This window comes from Cupressus sempervirens, chromosome 7, assembly GCF_028749045.1.
Source record: "Cupressus sempervirens isolate cs-2001-9-10 chromosome 7, ASM2874904v1, whole genome shotgun sequence".
In the NCBI taxonomy this organism is placed as follows: Eukaryota; Viridiplantae; Streptophyta; class Pinopsida; order Cupressales; family Cupressaceae; genus Cupressus; species Cupressus sempervirens.
Genome location: NC_143124.1, coordinates 809317855 through 809337378, shown reverse-complemented (window position 1 = coordinate 809337378; position 19524 = coordinate 809317855). Strand labels below are relative to the sequence as shown.

The 19524-nt window shown below is 35.4% G+C and overlaps 1 pseudogene; it reads left to right on the top strand.

The window, feature by feature from the left end:
* Positions 1 to 272: 272 nt before the first annotated feature.
* LOC149549858 (uncharacterized) overlaps positions 273 to 19524 on the top strand; it is a 28966-nt pseudogene continuing 9714 nt past the window's right edge.

Genomic DNA, 19524 nt, shown 5'->3' with positions numbered 1-19524 from the left:
TTTTAGTATTTGATCTTCATGATTTTCATATTTTGTGATCGAAAAAAACAAAATTTTTGAAAAAACTTTGGTGTGTTTTTGTGAATCTGAAAAAGAATGATGTTTGACATCTTCTTTTTTTTTCTTTGGTGCATTTTGTCTAGAGATTAGGCATCACCTAAATATTCCACCTCTACAAGCATCCATTAAGATAAGGAAAAATTCACTTAATGAAGTGAGGACATCTTCAATTTGCATAGGTAGTTGAACCTTTCTCTTAGTTATCTTTGAAGATGGGGAAAAAGGAGAGAAAAGACTCTGACTGGATTGTTGAGGTTAAATCTAGTTTAGGGAAAGCAAGTGGACTAGATATATCGCACTGTGGCCTCATGTATACCATTTTGAAATCTATCTTCTATAATTCTGATAGAATTTTCTATCATCCCCATGTCATCTCCTTCGAGCCTTACCATTTTCAAAAAAGAGATGCATGGAATGGTGACATTGAACTTCTCAAGTCAGAAGTGGAAAGGAAGATGCATCTTAAAATCATCCAAAAAGAATCATTAGAAAATGTGGATATTTTGAAAATGCACAAGAACAATGAAGGCATCAGGAATGAACATTATAAAAGTGGTTTAAAGTGAGTGGAAAAAAGGTTTAAGAAGGCAAAGAAACAAAATAGTATAAAGGAAAGCTATGCTAGAGACTTTAAACTCAATGAAAAAGTGTGTGCATGGATGATGGTAAGGAATGCATGTTTTGTTTTAGAAGTCCTCCATAGATTCAGAGAATATGGAGATAAAGAGAAAGGGAAAGAAGATGCAAATATGTCAACTTTCATGGATAGTGTTCTTAGCAAGAACTAACATCATCCTTTGTTGACAGAAATTATGAAAGAAATGCTCAAGATAGAAAATCAATTACTATTCTGGGCTTTGAAGGAAATTAGAAATGATATTGAGGGATCAACTAATTATGCACAGCTTGACTTGACACTTAAAATGTTATCCCCCATCAAAATACTATGTGCAAGGTGTAAGGAAGAAAATATGCATGGAATCACTTCATACACTAATCTTGAGAGGACGATTATGCAAATTGAACTAACTAGTGCAAAGATCCCAAGAAAAACATAATAACATAATAAAAATAAAAATGAACACATAACACAATGGCTACTATGGGGAAACACTTCTAGGGCAAAAAACCTACCCTCCAAAAATGACACCATATATTCTCAAACTAGGAATATTACAATACACTTGCAATGCAAGCTCTTACAAGAGCGCATCATCACAACTCGAACTTAGAATCAGACTTAGAGAGACTTCTTCTAGCACCCAATCTTACAAATAGAACTCAATGATTCAAACACCTCCCCAAGTCATCCTTTTATAGTTATTTACAACTTGGAAACCATTTGTGATTTTAAAAAACTATGGGCAAAACAACCATGCCACATGTTACCCAATTGTCATTTGTAACTCCAAGAATAGCATTTTCGTCCATAATTTTGTCCTATAATTTAGACCCCAATAAAATTCATATAATTAGTTTTTTACACTCTAAAAATAGCCTTCCTATATTGTACTAGAGACAAAATACATTTTCAACAACTCATACACCATTTTACAACTCATAAACATATGGAAAACTACCACAAACAAATTCTATAATTTTCCTGAAAAAGGCTTGTAGGGTTGAGACACAATTCTCAACATTCTCCTACTTGTTGAACATTTTGCAAGGGTTTTGGGATCCAAAGTGTTATGGATTTAATTGCTAGGGGTTGAGAGGCCCATAGACTCCAAACACCATTTGAACTTCTTTGTGCTCACGAGCTTCGTTAATGCATCAACAACATTCACCAAAGTCTTCACCTTTTCCAACTTCACCTTGTCATCCTTGATCATATCTCTCATAAAATGATATTTTACATCAATGTACTTGGTCCTAACATGAAATGTCAGGTTCTTTATTAGGCAGATTGCACTCTGACTGTCACTATAAATTGTTACTGCACCCTATTTGAACTCTATATCTAAACACACGCTCTTTAGCTAGATAGCTTCATTGCAGGTATGAGTAGCTTCCATATAAGTATGTGCCTTTGTAGTGGACAAAGTGACCATAGATTGTTTCTTGCTCATCCAACTAATTGCACCATCAAATAATGTAAACACATATGCACTGGTGGATCTTCTACTATCAACATCGCTAGCCTAGTTTGAATCCACATAGCCTTAAATATCCAAAGAATTCTCATTTCCTAGTCCATGGAAACATATAGAGTACTTTGAGGTACCCTACAAGTATTTCAAAACTCCTTTTACTACATCCTAATGTGCTCTTCCTAGATTAGACCTGTAATGGGAAAGTACTCCCACTGCTTGGCCAATGTCCAGTCCTGTATAGAACATAGCATACATCAAACTTCCAACAACACTCTAATACGGTACTCAAATCATCTCTTCCATCTCTAATGGGGATGTAAGACATTGTGAGCTCGAAAGCTTTGTTCCCATAGTAACAAGAGCACTTAGTGGTCTGGAATCCTGCATATTGAGTATTCTCAAAATATTACCAACATACTTACTCTAGCCTGGGAAAAGATTTTTTTTTCCTATCTCTTATAATCTCCATTCCCAGAATGTGCCTTTTTGCACCATGATCTTTCATTTCAAAATTTACTAAGAGCTGAAATTTTAATTCTGCAATCAAACCTTTTCCTTTGCCAATAAACAACATGTCATCAACATATAGGGCAATAATCAAGAAATAATCACCATGAGACTTGTAATATATATAGCAATTAGAATTGTATCACAAAAATCCCAAACTCAATACATATGTATCAAACTTCTGGTACCACATCCTAGGACTTTATTTTAAACCATAGAAGGATTTCTTCAATTTATAGACCAAATGACTTTTACCTTTCACAACAAAGTGCTCTGGTTGTGTCATATAAATTTCTTCATCCTAATATCCATGAAGGAAAGTTGTCTTTACGTCCATTTGCTCAACTTCTAGATTATAGGTTGTTGCAATAGAAAGTAAAAATTGTTCATGGTTGTCATTTTTTCTACAAGAGAAAAAAAATCACCTTAATCAATTCTTGGAACCTGGGAGTGACCTTTTGTAACCAATCATACTTTATATTTCTCAATTCTTCCATCTAAACCCATCTTCATTTTGAAAACCCACTTACAACCAATAGGCTTATGTCCTTTAGGAAATGGTACAAGGTCACATGTATCATTCCTCTTAAGAGATATCATCTCTTCTTCCATGTCTATTTTCTAGGATTCTAAATCATTTATACCAAGAGCCTCTTCTACAGATTTCAGTTCATCAATATTAGCATTCAAAGAAAATATCCACCTCCAATCATCAAGAGAATATCCATACCTTTTTGGTGCTTTCCTCTATCTACTAGACCTTCGAACAAGATCTAGTTTAGGTTTAGGTTTAGGTTCTCCCTCTTCTTCTAATGATTCAGAACTTGAAGAGCTCTCTTCAACATCTTTTCTTTCCAAGGGCCTTGATTCAACTTTCTCAAGTGTAGTAGGAAGTTAAATCACATCCTTCTTTTCTTCTATCTGTTCTATCCACACCGTAATAGAAGAATGCTTAGTTTCTCTAAAAATAACACTTCTAGAATAAAAAAACCTTTCATGCAATAGGATCCCAAAGCTTTTATCCTCTCACACCATCACTATATGTGATGAAGATACATTTGACATCTTTGTTTCCAATTTTTCCTGCTTCTCCTTTGGCACATGAGTATATGCCTCACAACCAAAAACTTTCAGATGTCTAAGTGAAGGCAAAAACTCTCAGATGTCTAAGTGAAGGCTTATGGACCAACCATTCTTCCATTGGTATCTTATCAACAAGAGATGATGTAGGAGACCTATTTATTAAGTAGCAGGTAGTGGCTAAAACTTCAGCCCAGAACTTTTGTTCCAGCCTAGCTGCACTTAGCATACTCCTAGCCTTCTCCATCAAGGTCCTATTCATTCTTTCTGCAACTCCATTTTGATGTGGAGAATAAAGAGGTTTCTTCTCTCTCTTAATACCACAATCTTTAAAATAAAGTGTCAAAATCATTGGAGGAAAATTCACCACCATTATCAGTTCTCAAACACTTTATCTTCTTTCTAGTTTGCAACTCAACCATTGCTTTAAATAATTTGGAATGACTAAAAAATTTAGCTTTATTCCTAAGGAAATAAGCCCATGTTATTCTATTGAAATCATCAATGAAAGAAACATATTAAACTGATCTACCAAAAGAAGGAACATCAATTGGACCAAATACATTTGAATGGATTAGATCCAAAATACATGAGGACTTATGAGAACTTGAGTATTTAAACTAAATGCAATTTTGTTTACTGTAGATATAATGCTCACAAATGTCAAATTCAAGATTGCAGTCATTCAACCCATCAACAAAGTTTTTATTTTTTAACGTGTGTAAACCCTTCTCACTTATGTGGCTGAGTCTCTAGTGCCATTACATAGTCTTTTATGTAGGCAACTTTGATTTAGTAGATAGAGCACCCTTGGGTACCTAGAAACCATGACCATCAATTTAAAGAGAAACCCTCTCCTTCTCCAACAAAGTAGTCCTTTTCAAAATCTTATCAAAAGTACTACTGCACTCAATCGTGCATGCATCAAGTAGGTACATTGAAGCCAATCTACTTCCTCTTTCTATTACCATAGCACCTCTCACCATCTTCACACCTACTTTAGAAAACTGTACGTGCACATTCATGTCTACTAGTTTTTCTAATAGATAAAAAATTCCTTGCTAGTCCCAATGATGCTGAGATAAATTTAACTAAAGCAAAAACAAAAGGAACGAGCACTAGAAAGAGATGTATAATAATATTCTTCTTAATTAATTAATCAACTGAATAGTATATACACTTGCTCTCCTATATATTTCTTCTCCCCATAATTTCATATCCAAAAACTTGACCTAAATCTAAACCTAAAAATTATATTTATACTTGCTAGAATGGTCTACACAACATTCTAGATTATTACAAAAAAAGGAAAATTGACCCAAAGAGACTTCCCACCAATATGGCTTACAAATAATTCTAGATCAATATAGAATAGGGAAGAATGACCCCACAATGGTCTAAACAAATCCCAAGAAAATATCTTATCCTAAAGATGAAATTGGGATAAATTCCTCAAGTCAGCTATTGTAAAAATCCAATCCAAAATATTTTATGTGGTTGTTCCTGCACTGTACTATGTAGGAAATTTTATCTCAAGCAAACTTGAGATGAGCTCTTGGAGAGTGGTACCATGCTTCATAATATCTTGTTTGGTCATCCAAACAACATCTACATCTAAATAACCTTTGAGTTTTACCAAATACTACTTGGACTCCCTTCCTCTTGTCTACTTTATGACTTTGGTGTCAAGTATCCTTTCTAGCTATGGTGTCTTTGTAAATGGTAGGTTTTTAATGTCTTTTGTATCAACTATTTGTCCTATATCAATTTCTTCATTGGGTTCTTTGAATGGTGTGAGATTTTCTATGTTGAAGATGGGAGAAATGCCAATCTTAGGTGGCAATCGAATCTCATAAGCATTGGTTCCAAACTTCTTCAATATTTGACAAGTGCCTAGTTTTCTCAACATAAGCTTGGTAAATTTTCCTTTTAGTAGCCTCTCTTTCTTGAGATTTTCCCTTACTAAATCTCCCACTTCAAGTTCTAAGTGTCTCCATTTACAATCTACATGCTTCTTATACTTGTTAGAGGTTTGTTGGAGTTGTGCTTTGACTTCATCATCGATTTCTTTTATGGTTGTAGCGAATTCTTCTACTTGAGCACTAACTTGTTGCTATGAACTCATATCTCTTAACTTGGAGATCCCTCTAGGATGAATTCCATACACCACTTGAAATGGTGACTATACTTTACTTCTATTGATGGAGTCATTATATGCAAATTCAGCTTGGGGTAGGATAGCATTCCATTTTGTTGCATGTTGTCTTGTGAGTGTTCTTAACAAATTGCCCAATGTTCTATTAACTACCTATGTTTGGCCAATAGGTTGAGGGTGGTAGGCTAATGAGAATGATAAATTGGTTCCAAGTTTCCTCCCTAAAGTTCTCCAAAAGATTCCTATAAACTTCACATCCCTATTTGAAACTATGTTGAGAGGTAACTCGTGAGTCCTTATGACTTCCTTGGAAAAGAGATCTACTATATGAAAAGCATCATTGGTCGACTTACATGGTAAGAAGTGAGCCATTTTTATGAACCTAGCTACTACAAAAATAAACTATCATGCCCCTTTTGTGTCTGTGGCAACCCCAGTACAAAATCCATCATTATGCTTTCCCAGGGTTTAGATGGTATTGGCAAAGGTTGATAGAGCCCTACATTTGTAGTCCTTCCTTTGGCCCTTTGAAAAATCATACATGTTTCCACAAAGTTTCTAACATTATTCTAAAGTTTAGGCCAATAGTAGTACCTTCTAACCAATTCTAAGGTTTTATCCAAACCAAAATATCCACCCATTGTTCCATTATGCTTCTTTTTGATAATGTTTTTCCTCATAAAGAACCTATGTACACATAGGTCTCCTCCTTTGAAAAGAAGTCTATCTTGTATCAAAAAATAAGGAAAATTAGCATGGTATCTTTCACCAAACTCCATACATACCTTTTAGATGTCGCCAAAATCTAGATCTGCTACATACATGTCCTTGAGTGGTTCAATTCCCACACTTTCTAGCTGTATCTAGGAGATAGTCAAATTCCTTCTACTAAGAGCATCAGAAACCTTGTTTGATATGCCCTTCTTATGCTTGATGGTGAAGGTATAGGCCTATAAATACTCCACCCATTTCATGTGCCTATGACTTAATTTGTCTTGGCTATTTAGAAAACTAAGTGCTTGGTTATTGGTATTCACCACAAACTCCTTTGGCAACAAGTAATGTCTCCACCTTTTGAGAGCTTGAACCAATGCATTCATTTCTAGGTCATATGAATAGTATTTATACTTGGCTTCATTGAGTTTTTCACTTGATAAAGCCACTAGTTTTCCTTCTTGACTAAGAACCACCCCTATAGAAACCTTGCTAGCATCACATTCTACTTGGAAAACTTTGCTAAAATCAGTTTAAGAAAGAATTGGTTGCTCACTAACCTTTTTCTTAAGCAATTCAAAACGTTCATTTGTTGATTGACTCCATGCAAACTTACACTTCCTCCCTCCTTTAATAGTTTCTAACATAGGATCACATATATGACTGAAATTTATTATGAATTCCCTATAAAATTTAGCAAGACCATGAAAGCTTCTAACATCTCCAACTATTTTTGAGGGTGGCTAGGATAGTATAGCACTTACCTTATCTTTATCCATCTTCAAGCTACCTTGGGAGATTACAAAACCAAGATATGTCAACTCCTCTTGCATGAATAAATACTTTTCCAAGTTTATTACCAATTTCTCCTCATGAAGTCTTCTCAAAACCATGTGAATGTGCTCTAGGTGTTCTTCCTTTGTCTTCCTGAAAATTAATGTATCATCTAAATATACTATGATGAACTTGCCATTGAAGTCTTTGAGTATTTCATTCATAAGTCTCATGAAGGTACTAGGAGCATTAGAGAGTCCAAATGACATTACCTTACATTCATATAATCCATCACTGGTTTTGAATGTTGTCTTCCACTCATCTCTAGCTCTTATCCTTATTTGATGGTACCCACTTTTTAAGTCAATCTTGGATAAATACTTTGCACCTCCCAAACAATCAAGCAAATATTCAATTCTTGGCATTGGAAACCTATATCTAATTGTAATCTTATTAATGGCTCTAGAATCAATGCACAACCTCCAAGTTCCTTCCTTCTTGAATGCCAAAATAGCAAGTACAACACATGGGCTTAAGCTTTTCACTATCAAGCTAGAATCAAGTAACTCCTTTACTTGTCTAGCAATCTCTACATTTTGTTGAGGTGTCATCTTGTATGTAGCCTTATTGGGTAAAGTAGCTCTAGGAATGAAATAAATACAATGACTAATGTCTCATATAGGTGGTAAAGACTTTGGCATACCTTCTGAAATCAAATCTTCATACTTATCCAAAAATTCTTTCACTTCATTAGGGATTGCCTTCTTTGTTTCACCATCCTTTCTGTCATTTCCAATGGGTTCTTGTGGTTGTAGTTTAGGCATCAAAAGAAAACAAGGCTTAGGTTCATCCTTCATGTCCTGTAAGAATTCTTTTTTATCAACCATCATAATTTTGGTTTCCCTCTCTTTATTTTCTTCCACTTCTTCATGATCAGCAAATGGAATCAATCTAATCGCCTTTCCATCCTTCTTGACGGTGTAAATATTGAGTTCTCCATCATGTTGTGCCTGCAAATCATACTGCCAGGGCCTACCAAATAATAGGTGGTATGCATCCATGTCAACTATATCACACAAAATTCTATCCTTATACTTTCCAATCTGAAAATCAACCCATGATTGCTCATTTACAAGAGTTTTTTGACCAATTGTTGGCCATGAAACCTTATAAGGAAAATGATGAGGTATTCTCCTAAGTTTTAACTTCTCAACCATCTCAAGAGAAACTAAATTTTTAGTAGATCTTGAGTCAATAATTACTTTACATACCTTACCTCCAAATTCGCAAGCAATCCTAAAGATGGTTTTCCTTTGTGGTGGTTCCATGGTAGTAGGCACTTTCAAAAGTGTTCTTTTCATCATTAAACTTTCTCCTCTTTAAGGTACACTATCTAAGTCAACTATCTCCTTCTCTTGGTATTCATCGTCTTGTACCAAATGTGTTCTTCTTTCACCTTGTGAACTTGAACTTCCTCTATTTGGACACCTAGATGCATAATGTCCCTCCTTATTGCAATTGAAACAAAGAATCAAACTTGTCCTTCTACCACAAAATCCACCTCTTGAATTGCCTCTTATTCGTCTGAAGTTACCTGTGAAATTTCCTTCGTTTTGACTAGTTTCTTGCTTTATCTCCTTATGATCTTCATGGTTTTGTCCTCTTCATTGGAAATTTCCTCTTCCCCTTTGATTTCTTCCTCTTCCATTGTTATTTTGTTCTTTCCTTCTTTTCAATTTTGCTTCCACCTTCAATGCTATTTGATAACATTTATGTACTATATCAAGACACGATAAATTAAGTTCTTCTTGAATGTTCAACCTCAATCCATTGAGATATCTAGCAACTTTTACATTTTCACATTCACTCTGCTTTTCCCTTAGGCTTTATTTTTGGAATTCTTTAGTATAGGCTATGACATCTAGCTCCTTTTGTCTTAAACTTTGTCTCCTTTGATGAAGTTGGATTTCATAATACTCAGGAAAGTATGTGTCTCTCACCTTGACACACATCATTTCCCATGAAGTTATCATATTCTTACCTTCATAGAACCTTTCTCCTTGGGTGAAATTCCACCAAGTGAGGGTTGGTCCCTTCAACTTTGACTTGGCAATTTTTACCCTGTCCTTTTCTACTATATTTTCACATTCAAAATGGTTGTTCAAGGCTTCTATCCAATCCAAAAAAACATTAGCATCAATCTTTTCCAAGAAGATGGGTAGGTCACCTTTGGCATCCTTCTTGCCAACTCTTTCAAGGGCTTATATGAAGAATCTTTGGTTTTCAAGTAAGTTAACCACCTCCTGCTCAAGGGTATCTTCTTCTTCCCCTTCTTCATCTTGCTCTGAGGAAACCTTTTCTCTCTTTTCCATCTAGCCCTTCAACTTCTCAAATTCATCTAATAACCACCTATTGATTTTCTCGTGTTCTTGCATCTTCTTTGCCAGTTTAGGATTGGTGACCATGTTTGATGTTTTAGCTCATGACTCTGATCTAGACATAAAATCTAATTGCCTTAGGAGCTTTCCCCAAGCTGTGATGCCAAAAATGATGCAGAGATAAATTTAATTGAAGCAAAAACAAAAGGAACTAGCACCAGAAAGAGATACATAATAATATTCTTCTTAATTGATTCATCAAATGAATAGTATACGCAGTTGCTCTCCTATAGATTTCTTCTCCTTGTAATTGCATATCCAAAAACTTGACCTAAACCTAAACCTAAAAAATCTATTTATACTTGCTAGAATGGTCTACAAAACATTCTAGATTATTACAAAAAAGGAAAACTGACCCAAAGAGACTTCTTGCCAATAGGGCTTACAGAAAATTCTAGATCAATATAGAATAGGGAAGAATGACCCCACAATGGTCTAAACAAATTCCAAGAAAAGATCTTATCCTAATGATGAAATTTAGATAAATTCCTCAAGTTGGCTTGTGCAAAAATCATGTCCAAAATATTTTATGTGGGTTCTCTTGCACCACCCAAGATATGTAAGACACCATCAAATCTTCTAATTCTACCATCCAAATTTCACATGAATACTTCCACGACCAACAATATCAAGAATTGAATTATCACCCAAATATACGTTACCACCATCAAACTTTTCATACTTACTAAACTGGTTTCTATTAGGAGTCATGTAGAAAGATGAACTTGATTCTATCAACCATGCATTGTCACCTATATGAGTGGCCATGTCTATGATGAAAGCATCTCCATCTTCCTTCTTGAAATCAAAATCAAAATCTTTATTCTTCTTCTTTTTCTTCTTCTCCTCTTTGTAATCCTTTCAGAAGTGTCCAAGTTTGACACAATTCTAGAAAATTGCATTGGATTTACCAGGAAATTTTGATCTCCCCTTATTCTTGAACTTAGAATGGTCATGTTGTTTTTCATTCTTACCTCTTTCTTTTGGTCTTCCTCAAACACTTAAAGCCTCTTTGGCACTTAGAGAGACCTTCCTTCCCATCTCTTTAGAAAGTATTGAACAAACAACATCCTCCATCTTCAAGATAACTAAAGTGTTCCCTATGACCATGACAAGGTTGTCCCATGAGTTTGGCAACAAACAAAGAAAGATTTGAGACCTTTCTTCTTTTTCCATTGAGACCCCAACTGAGGTCAGTTAATTCACCAACATATTAAAACTTTCAAGATGCTCAGAAGTCCATCCACCTTCTTCCATTCTTAAGGAATGCAACTTCTTCCTCAAGAAAATCTTGTTCACAAGTGATTTCACTATCTCACTTAGGTTCTTCCAAAGCTTCTTCAGGGTAGGTTCTTCATGGACATTAATTAGAATTGAGTCAGCAAGACACAATCTAATGAGACCTTTTACTTTTTTATTTGTCACATATTATTGTGTGATTAAAGTTAGATCTATCAGCTTCAATTTATTTTCATAAATCACATCCCATATATCTTGATTAATCAATAGATATTCCATCTTCAACTTCAACACCTCAAATTTTGTGCCATAAAAATTCTCTACATAAATCCTCCCTAATGTGCTTTCCATCTTTGCAATCCTACAACACAAAAATGAAAACCTCTACACAAGCTCCCACTCAAACCTTGATTAGCTCAAAAAAACTTATACCTAACAAATAGAATGAAAATTGGCCAGACTTTGATACCACTTGTAAGGAAGCAAAGGTGCATGAAATCACTTCCTACACTAATCTTAAGAGGGTGATTATGAAAATTCAACTAACTACTGCAAAGATCTAAAAAAATAATGATAACATAATCAAAATAACAATGAATACATAACACAATGATTACCATGGGAAAACCCTTCTAGAAGAAAAAACCCACCCTCCAAAACCCACAAACTGTATTCTCAAATCAGAAATATTATGTAATAAACTTGCAATGGAAGTTTTTTATAGGAGCGCATCACCACAACTTGAACTCAGACTTGGACTCAAAGAGAGTCCTTCTAGCACCCAATCTTGCAAACAAAACTCAATGATTCAAACACCTCTCCAAGACCTCCTTTTATAGTGATTTATAACTTGGAAAACATGTGTGGTCTTACAAAACCATGGGCAAAAAACATGGGAAAAACAACCATGCCACATGTTACCCACTTGTCATTTGTTACTCCAAGAATAGCATTTTTGTTCATAACGTTGTCCTCTAATTTAGACCCCCATAAAATTCATATAATGAGATGTTTACACTCTAAAAATAGCCTTCCCATATTTTACTAGGGACAAGACACATTTTTAATAACTCATACACCTTTTTCCAACTCATAAACATGTGGAAAACTACCACAAACAAATTCTAGAATTTTCCAGAAAAAGGCTTGCAAGGTTGAGATAGAATTCTCAATATAGAGAATCTCAAATACAACGAAGATACTCATATCTTGCAACTTCTTCAGGACTACATTGTTGACAGCCTAATGGCCGATCAAAAGTGATCTTCCTGTTGGACTAAATTATTGAACTTTTGTATGAAATGACTATTTGCACTAATTTTATTTCTAGTTTTTTCATGTTGTTCATATTGGAGATCATATTTGTCATTTTTCACTACACTAAAAATTTTATCTTTGACATTTTTGTTATTCCTTAGATAGTTTTAACATTTGAGTGTCAACACACTTAATCACTTTTTGCATTAAAGCCAAGTACACTATGTATGTTGAACCAGAATGTGTTTCGAATTAGTATGTCAACAGGTGCCAAGTAACTTTAGGTGCTGAGCAGTATATAAGTATCGAGTGACATATAGGTGTCGAGTCACAGTTGATGCCAAGCAAGTCAGAATGGAGTATATGCCGAGTGAGCTAGAATCATATATGTGCCAAGCAAGACAGAGTGTAGTTGGTGCCAAGAAATCTAGGATAGTATGTGCCAAGCACTAGTAGTCTAGTATATGATGAGTAATATAGAATTAGCATATGAGTTTGTGCCCTCACAAACTCAAATATAAATTTTAGCCGACAGAGAGAGATTTGGAAAAGGAAAAAGGATAAGGATGAATCATTAACATTCCCTATGCGATTTGCATGCAACCAATGAGAAAAATGCAAGGTATCAGTGGGAATTTGAGATTCATTATGGATAATAGATCCATACCTAACCCTAAGTCCTTACAATCTTTAAAAGGAGGTCGAATACTTAATTAGGTGAGTGGATGAGAATAGCGTATGGGAAGATTATAGAAAAATTTCAATGTGAAGAAGGTAAAACTTAGAGGAACAGAGTAGCAATTTCATATCCAATTGATCAGAATAGCACAAGGGACAAGGAACACGATCAGATATCAGATCTTAGAGGATCAAGGTCAGAAGGAGCAGAACAAGTGCCTAAAATTAGCAAATGAAGATTGTATGCAATCAGGTCAAAGATTCCTAATACTTTCTTGTCATTGTATTAGATTTAGAAATCCTATATTGATAGGTTAGCTTAATAGCTAGGTAGGAGAACCTTTTGGAGAAGGTAATTGAAAATCCTATGTATTAGGTGGGTTTAACAGCCTATTGTAAATCCTTCAATAGGGTGACACTTCATGTAAAGTATTTGTAAATCCTCTAACAAAGTCACTATTGACACAGTGTAAAGCCTTTAATAGGGTAGACCATCAGAAGTGGTTGATCATTTATTGCTGCAGTAATTTTTGTGGGTATCATGCTCACCCCAGTTTTACCTTCTTATTTTGGGAGGGTTTCTGGGTTACCAAATCTCTTATGTCATGTGTTGATGTATGCTTTCTTTTCATGTTTTCTTATATGTTTAAATGCATGTACTTTACTTTTAGTTATGTGTTAATGAGGGTTTAAGAGGATAAAAACTAGTTACTTCTGATTCAACACCCCCCCCCCCCCCCCAAGAAGTACTCTTCCCATTGTGAACATTCTAACAATTGGTATCAAAGCTTAGGTTCTCACAAGGAGAAGCCTAACAACTTAGAGAAAAGGTCTAAGGATGTAAGTCTTCAAACTTTTCAAGATCATAGACAATTAGGAGATTCATTTGCACCTAGCTCTACACAAAGTGGAAGAAGTCGGAGAAGAGTTGAGAAAATCTTTAAAAATAAGGAAGGATATAGCCATAGCTGAAAATGACATAGACTACAAGGAGATTGATACCACACAAGTGTTTTCAAATGGAGATTCCAAGGAATTTGATGCAACAATAGAATAACTAATGGAGAAAAATAGAGCACAAGTTGAAGAAATTAGATTGCTCAAGCTTGAACAAGAATCACAAGCCATAATGCTTTGTGAAGTGACCGAACAAAAGAAGAGAACCATTTAAGATAAGGCCATGATAGAAGATGACAAAATAAACCTCACCAATAGACTGGAGGAAAAGACAATTGAGTTTGAAAAGATCTCAAACATGCAGCTAGACACCTTAAGTTAGATGATGAATGCTTATCATGAGCTAAACATTAAGGACATTGAGATCCCCACCTTGAAGATGCAGAATGAAAAATTGTAGAATGAATTAAAGAGAGAAAAGGAGATAGCAGAAAGGTACAACAAACCTAATGAGGCTATCAAGTACTTTGAACAACTACTGAAATCACCAAGGGCTAGTAATGACACTTCAAGACTTGGCTACACCAACACTGAACAAGGAGAATTATCCAAAACTATAGAAGTAAGGAGTAACAAAGGTAAGAATAGTAAACCTACTTGTCATTTCTATGATAAAATGGGGCATATCTCTAATGTGTGTAGGAGCAAGAACAATCATCAACATAGTAAGCCCACAAATGCAAACTTTTTTCATAAGTGCAAAAAGTAGGGACATCAAGCACATGAATGTAGAACAAAGATTACAAGGACACTAAGATTTGAAGGTCACTACTACAACTACCAAAAATATGGACATAGAGCATTTGAATGTAGATCAAAGCCTATGTGGACACCTAATCAGCTTGCAAGAGGAACCAATCATGCACATCACTACAACTAGGATTACAATGCCAGGTATAGCTGTCACTATTGGCAGGAATATGGAGACATCCCTAAGAATTGCATCAGAACACATTTTAAAGGAAGCTATAGAAGATGGTTAAGCCAAACTACATGTTTTAGTTTCTTGAAGACTGGTCATATTAGCAGGAATTGCCCAACAAAGTCAAGAGCACCCAAGACAGAAGTCGAAAAAGGAAAAGAGAAGGTTGACATTGAACAAATAAGAGGACAAATGAAGAAGACTTGGAAGAAGAAAAGTGAGCGCAGCACATCAAATGGAGAGATAACTTCACCCAAGAGGTCAAGTGATCACACTTCATCCAACTAAGTAAAAAATAGATGTATGGGAGTAATATACAAATTTGAAACATTCATCAGTTCCAAAGAACAAAGGAGTACTGTAAGGAAGAAATTAGCATAAGAAAAGATGTCAAGAAATTTTTTGAAGCTACTGAGTTACCCTTAGATGTCGAGTGAAGCTCCAATGGATGTCAAGTTTCCAATAGCTGCCGAGCTGATATTTGAAGCTGAGTGAAGTAGAAGTCTAGTGGAAGCTGAGTAAATGAACTATAATGGATGCTGAGTCATATTGAATCCTTCAAGTGCCAAGTTTTAAAGCTGTAAGCATGAAGCATTTATTGCTAGGTCTTTGGTAGGAATAAGGTCAAATTTTATTAATTTTCACGACATTCAAATGCAGAGAAAAGATGAGAAGAGCAAAGAGGCAATCAAGCAGCTACCTTATAGTCATTTGCATCAACTTCAACAAAGATTTAGCAAGAACTCATCGACTCAAAGGTATTTATTAAGTGTCAAGCTACGCAAAGTTACAATTTTTAATACATTTTAAAGCCCAAGTTCAGTAAAATGGCCTCTAGCACTAGGAACCCTAAGATTAAGGAAGATCATGAGATTCAACTTGTTAGAAATAAAGTCAAACAACACAAATTCAGGCCAATCCCTGAAGTTGCCTATAAAAATGACCCAGCTAGCACATTATCTGTCATTCCACCCAAGGTTGTCATGGTCCAAGATGTAAGAAAGTACTACAATTGCAAAATTGGTGCCATAGGTAATTTAGAAATCTTCAATGCCTATGATAAGTTGTATGACAATGGAATATTGAAGGATGAGTTTCAAATTGTTGAGAAGAAGGGTCTGAACAAAACCCTAGTTTTTCTTATGGTGTTCAAAACATAATGGATTCACATTGTTCTGAGGTAAATTCATGATGGATATCTTTGGCTAGAGACAGGACCTATCAAGATTAAAAAGAGGATTGTGCATAGGGTTAGTGGTCTCCCAACCAAGTAGATTAGCCAAAGACTTTGAGAAGTGATAGAAAGGAGGTAATTGAGAAGAACACAGGTGCAAAATGGAATAATATGGGAATGACTATTGACACTATGACTGAACCCCTACTTGACTTTGCTGTGAGGATAATTTCACATAAATTCTATCAATCCAGCAAACTAAATAACCTACCCTACATAGCTGTTGGTGTGGCAAATAAGTTGGTGAAGAAAGATCATACCTATGATCTAGTAGAACTCATGTTGCAGCAAATCAATGAGAACCTAGGAGCTATAAGGAGATCAAAAGGTTCTCAATGCAAATTTGGCTTAGTTCTTATGTGCATATTCTTTTATGTGATGGAAGAATTCCCTTAAATTGGGAAGGTGAACTAGAATTCTAACAAATCTATAGTCACCCAAATCAATGAGTTCATTGATCAGATGGGAGACAATTTTGAAACCCATATGACTAGCTATTTTGAAGACTTTAAGAAGTCCATGAAGCAAAGAATGAGAATACCAGTCTCATTAGTTGAGAAACATGTCAATGATATATGTTTCTTGGTTGATATTGATTTCACCTACATACAAGCAACAATACCGAGGGTAAGATGACTAAGGCCATTAGGATATGAAATAGATGTTGATGAAGCCTTAGCAGCAATCAAAGCATTGCTAGTAGAAGAAATTGATAAGAAGGCTCCTCACTTTGGGACATATGATGTTGTCAAGTCCAAAGTTGAGACTAAGTTGAAAACTACTTTAGTCATGAAGAAGAAAGATAAAATGGTAAGGAAAACAAAGAAGACATTTGGAGCAAACATTGAAGGAGAAGCAGGAGAAGAAGAAGTAGAAGGAGATAGTGAGGAAGAAGAAGAGCAAGGGCAAGGGCTAGTTAAGCTAACACAAGGCCAAGGAGAAGACAAAGAGGAAGGTGTCGAGGGAGAAGAAGTTGAGGAAGCACCTACACTTGCCAAGTAGAAGAAGAGAAAGACAAAAACACAACCTATAGCTCAGCCTAAGCCTAGGAAGGTCACCAAACAAGCTCAAACCAAACCAGCTCCAGCTAAGCTAGTAGCAAAAAGGGCCACTACAAGGGCATCTACCCAAATGACTAGAGAGGCATCAAAGGAAAAGAAGAAAGCCACTACCCAACCTACTAAAAAGCCTAAGAAGAGAAGAAGATATGTGGCTTAACTAGGCACAGATGATGAAGAGAGGATAGAGTCAGAGGACATAAGCCAATTTAAAGTGGTAAGCCATCCTCCTAAATCTGCAATTGAAAAACTTTGTAGTAAGATTAGAATTGAAAATTTAACTGATTTAAAGTCTCTTAATTTTAATAAGCTCAGTAGGGAAGAGAAGAATAGAATAGAGGAATTTGTGTATGCCATGATGGTAGAATTTAAAACCACACCTATAGAGCTTGATAACATTATGCCAAAGGAACTATATGAGATAGTTGAGAATAAATGGCATTATTGTTTGAAGATGGAAAGGGAGATTAGAGAATCTACCCTAGTACAAGTGAAGTCTAATATGACAAAGGCTCAAATAACCAAGGCAAAGAAGAAACATAATGGGAAATTTTCACCTAAATAAAGAGCCTTTTGCATTCTTCAAAACAAAGTTGAAGATGTTGTAAATAAATCTACACAAATATAGAAAATAATATACAAGATAACTGATGATAATGTGGAAGAAACAAATAAGGTAGAATCTAGTGCCAAAGAAAAAGGTGGAAGAAAAGAAAGTAGAAGAAAAAAAAGGAGAGGAGAAAGCAAAGGAAGAAGAAAAGAAAGGTGAGGAAGAGAAAGGAGAAGAGGAGAATAAGGAGAAAGAAGAGGGGGAATCAACAAAGGGAGAAGAAACTATGGCAGCAACTGACCAGCAACAAGAAGATGAACAGAGTGTGCAAACATACAATTGCCACCTTCCAGTCCACCTCATGTAGCCAGTATACCTGCAAAGACAGTAATCATAAAGGATGTTACTAACAAGGCAGCTCAGAAAATCAATCCACTTACTACAGAGGATCTCTCAAAGATCCTTCACCAATCTCCTATATAGGCATAGTTGTGTACAAGCCCTGTATTGGTGAGTGTAGATGAACTAGAAAAGGTAGTAGTAGCACCACAAAGGAAAAAAATGAAAACACAAGAACCACCTTTCACTTAGATAGCTACTAGGACTAAAGTTCTAATGCTTCCATCACCACCTCTACCAAGCGCAACAAATGACAATGATCAGATGCCGAGTGTAGAAAAGAGGAAATCAAATGAAAAAGAAAATGCATCAAAAGAAAAGGAGCAGGCTACCATTTAGACATTGGTAGAATTACCGAAGACTAGCACTCCTACTAAGACCATTCAGAATCTGAGAATTGATGCTATCCCCTTGCAATTTTCAATCCTAGGCTCGAGTTCAACAAGAGTGGCTAGGGTACTTCACTATGGAGACCCTAAATTAGATGAAGATATTGTGATACCCTCCTATGATTCCAAAACTATCACAATAGCACAAATGATTGAAATGCAAAATGCATTGGATAGAAGGATGAGGCAAAAAATATTGAGGAAAGAGTTTAAACACAAGCAAGCCCTTTACGACATCAAGGACATCTTCATGGATGCCTTCAGCTTGCAGTCACTAGATGAAGGAAAGCCAATAATTGAGCAATTATCAGACATAGTTGACTAGGTGATGAATAAAGACTAGGACACCAATGTTAAACTCATGGAATGGTCAGAAATAAAATTTCAAGGAAAGGTGAATGAGAAGATATCAAGTGGAATTGCACTTGAACAGGTAGAGTTGGCCAAGACAATACATAAGGCCAATATTGTCCTTGAAAATTTTTTTTTCATTATATAGGAAGTTGTGTGAGTTTTAAAATTTCACACAAGAAACTAATCAAAGAATAATGAGCTTGGAAAGGAACATGAAAATCTCTAGCATGCAATTACCTAGAGATCCAACTTAGAGTGAGAAGCATTTTGCACAATCACTTCACACACAAAGGGAGTTAGCTGTACAAACAAAAAAGGAAGCAAATATTAAGGCTAAATTGATGTAGATCCAGTCCTCCATAACCCCTCATTTAGAAGTACTCCACAAGGAACAAGTTTATGCTGAGATAGTATTAAAGAAAGATCCAAATCTTTCTACCCTTGATGGACTTGTACACCTTGTTGTAGAGATTTCCATCCAACACAAGTCACTTGACATAGCTTTGGAGAATTGGGATGCAGCTTTGAAAATAATAATGGAGGTAAACAGTAATTTTTGGGCTAATTATGGTATTACTCATTAGAGCCCTTTGACATAAGTGTCAAAAAGGGGGAGATAATAAGATAGGGGGAGATATATGTTTTGGGGGAGATAAATTGTTT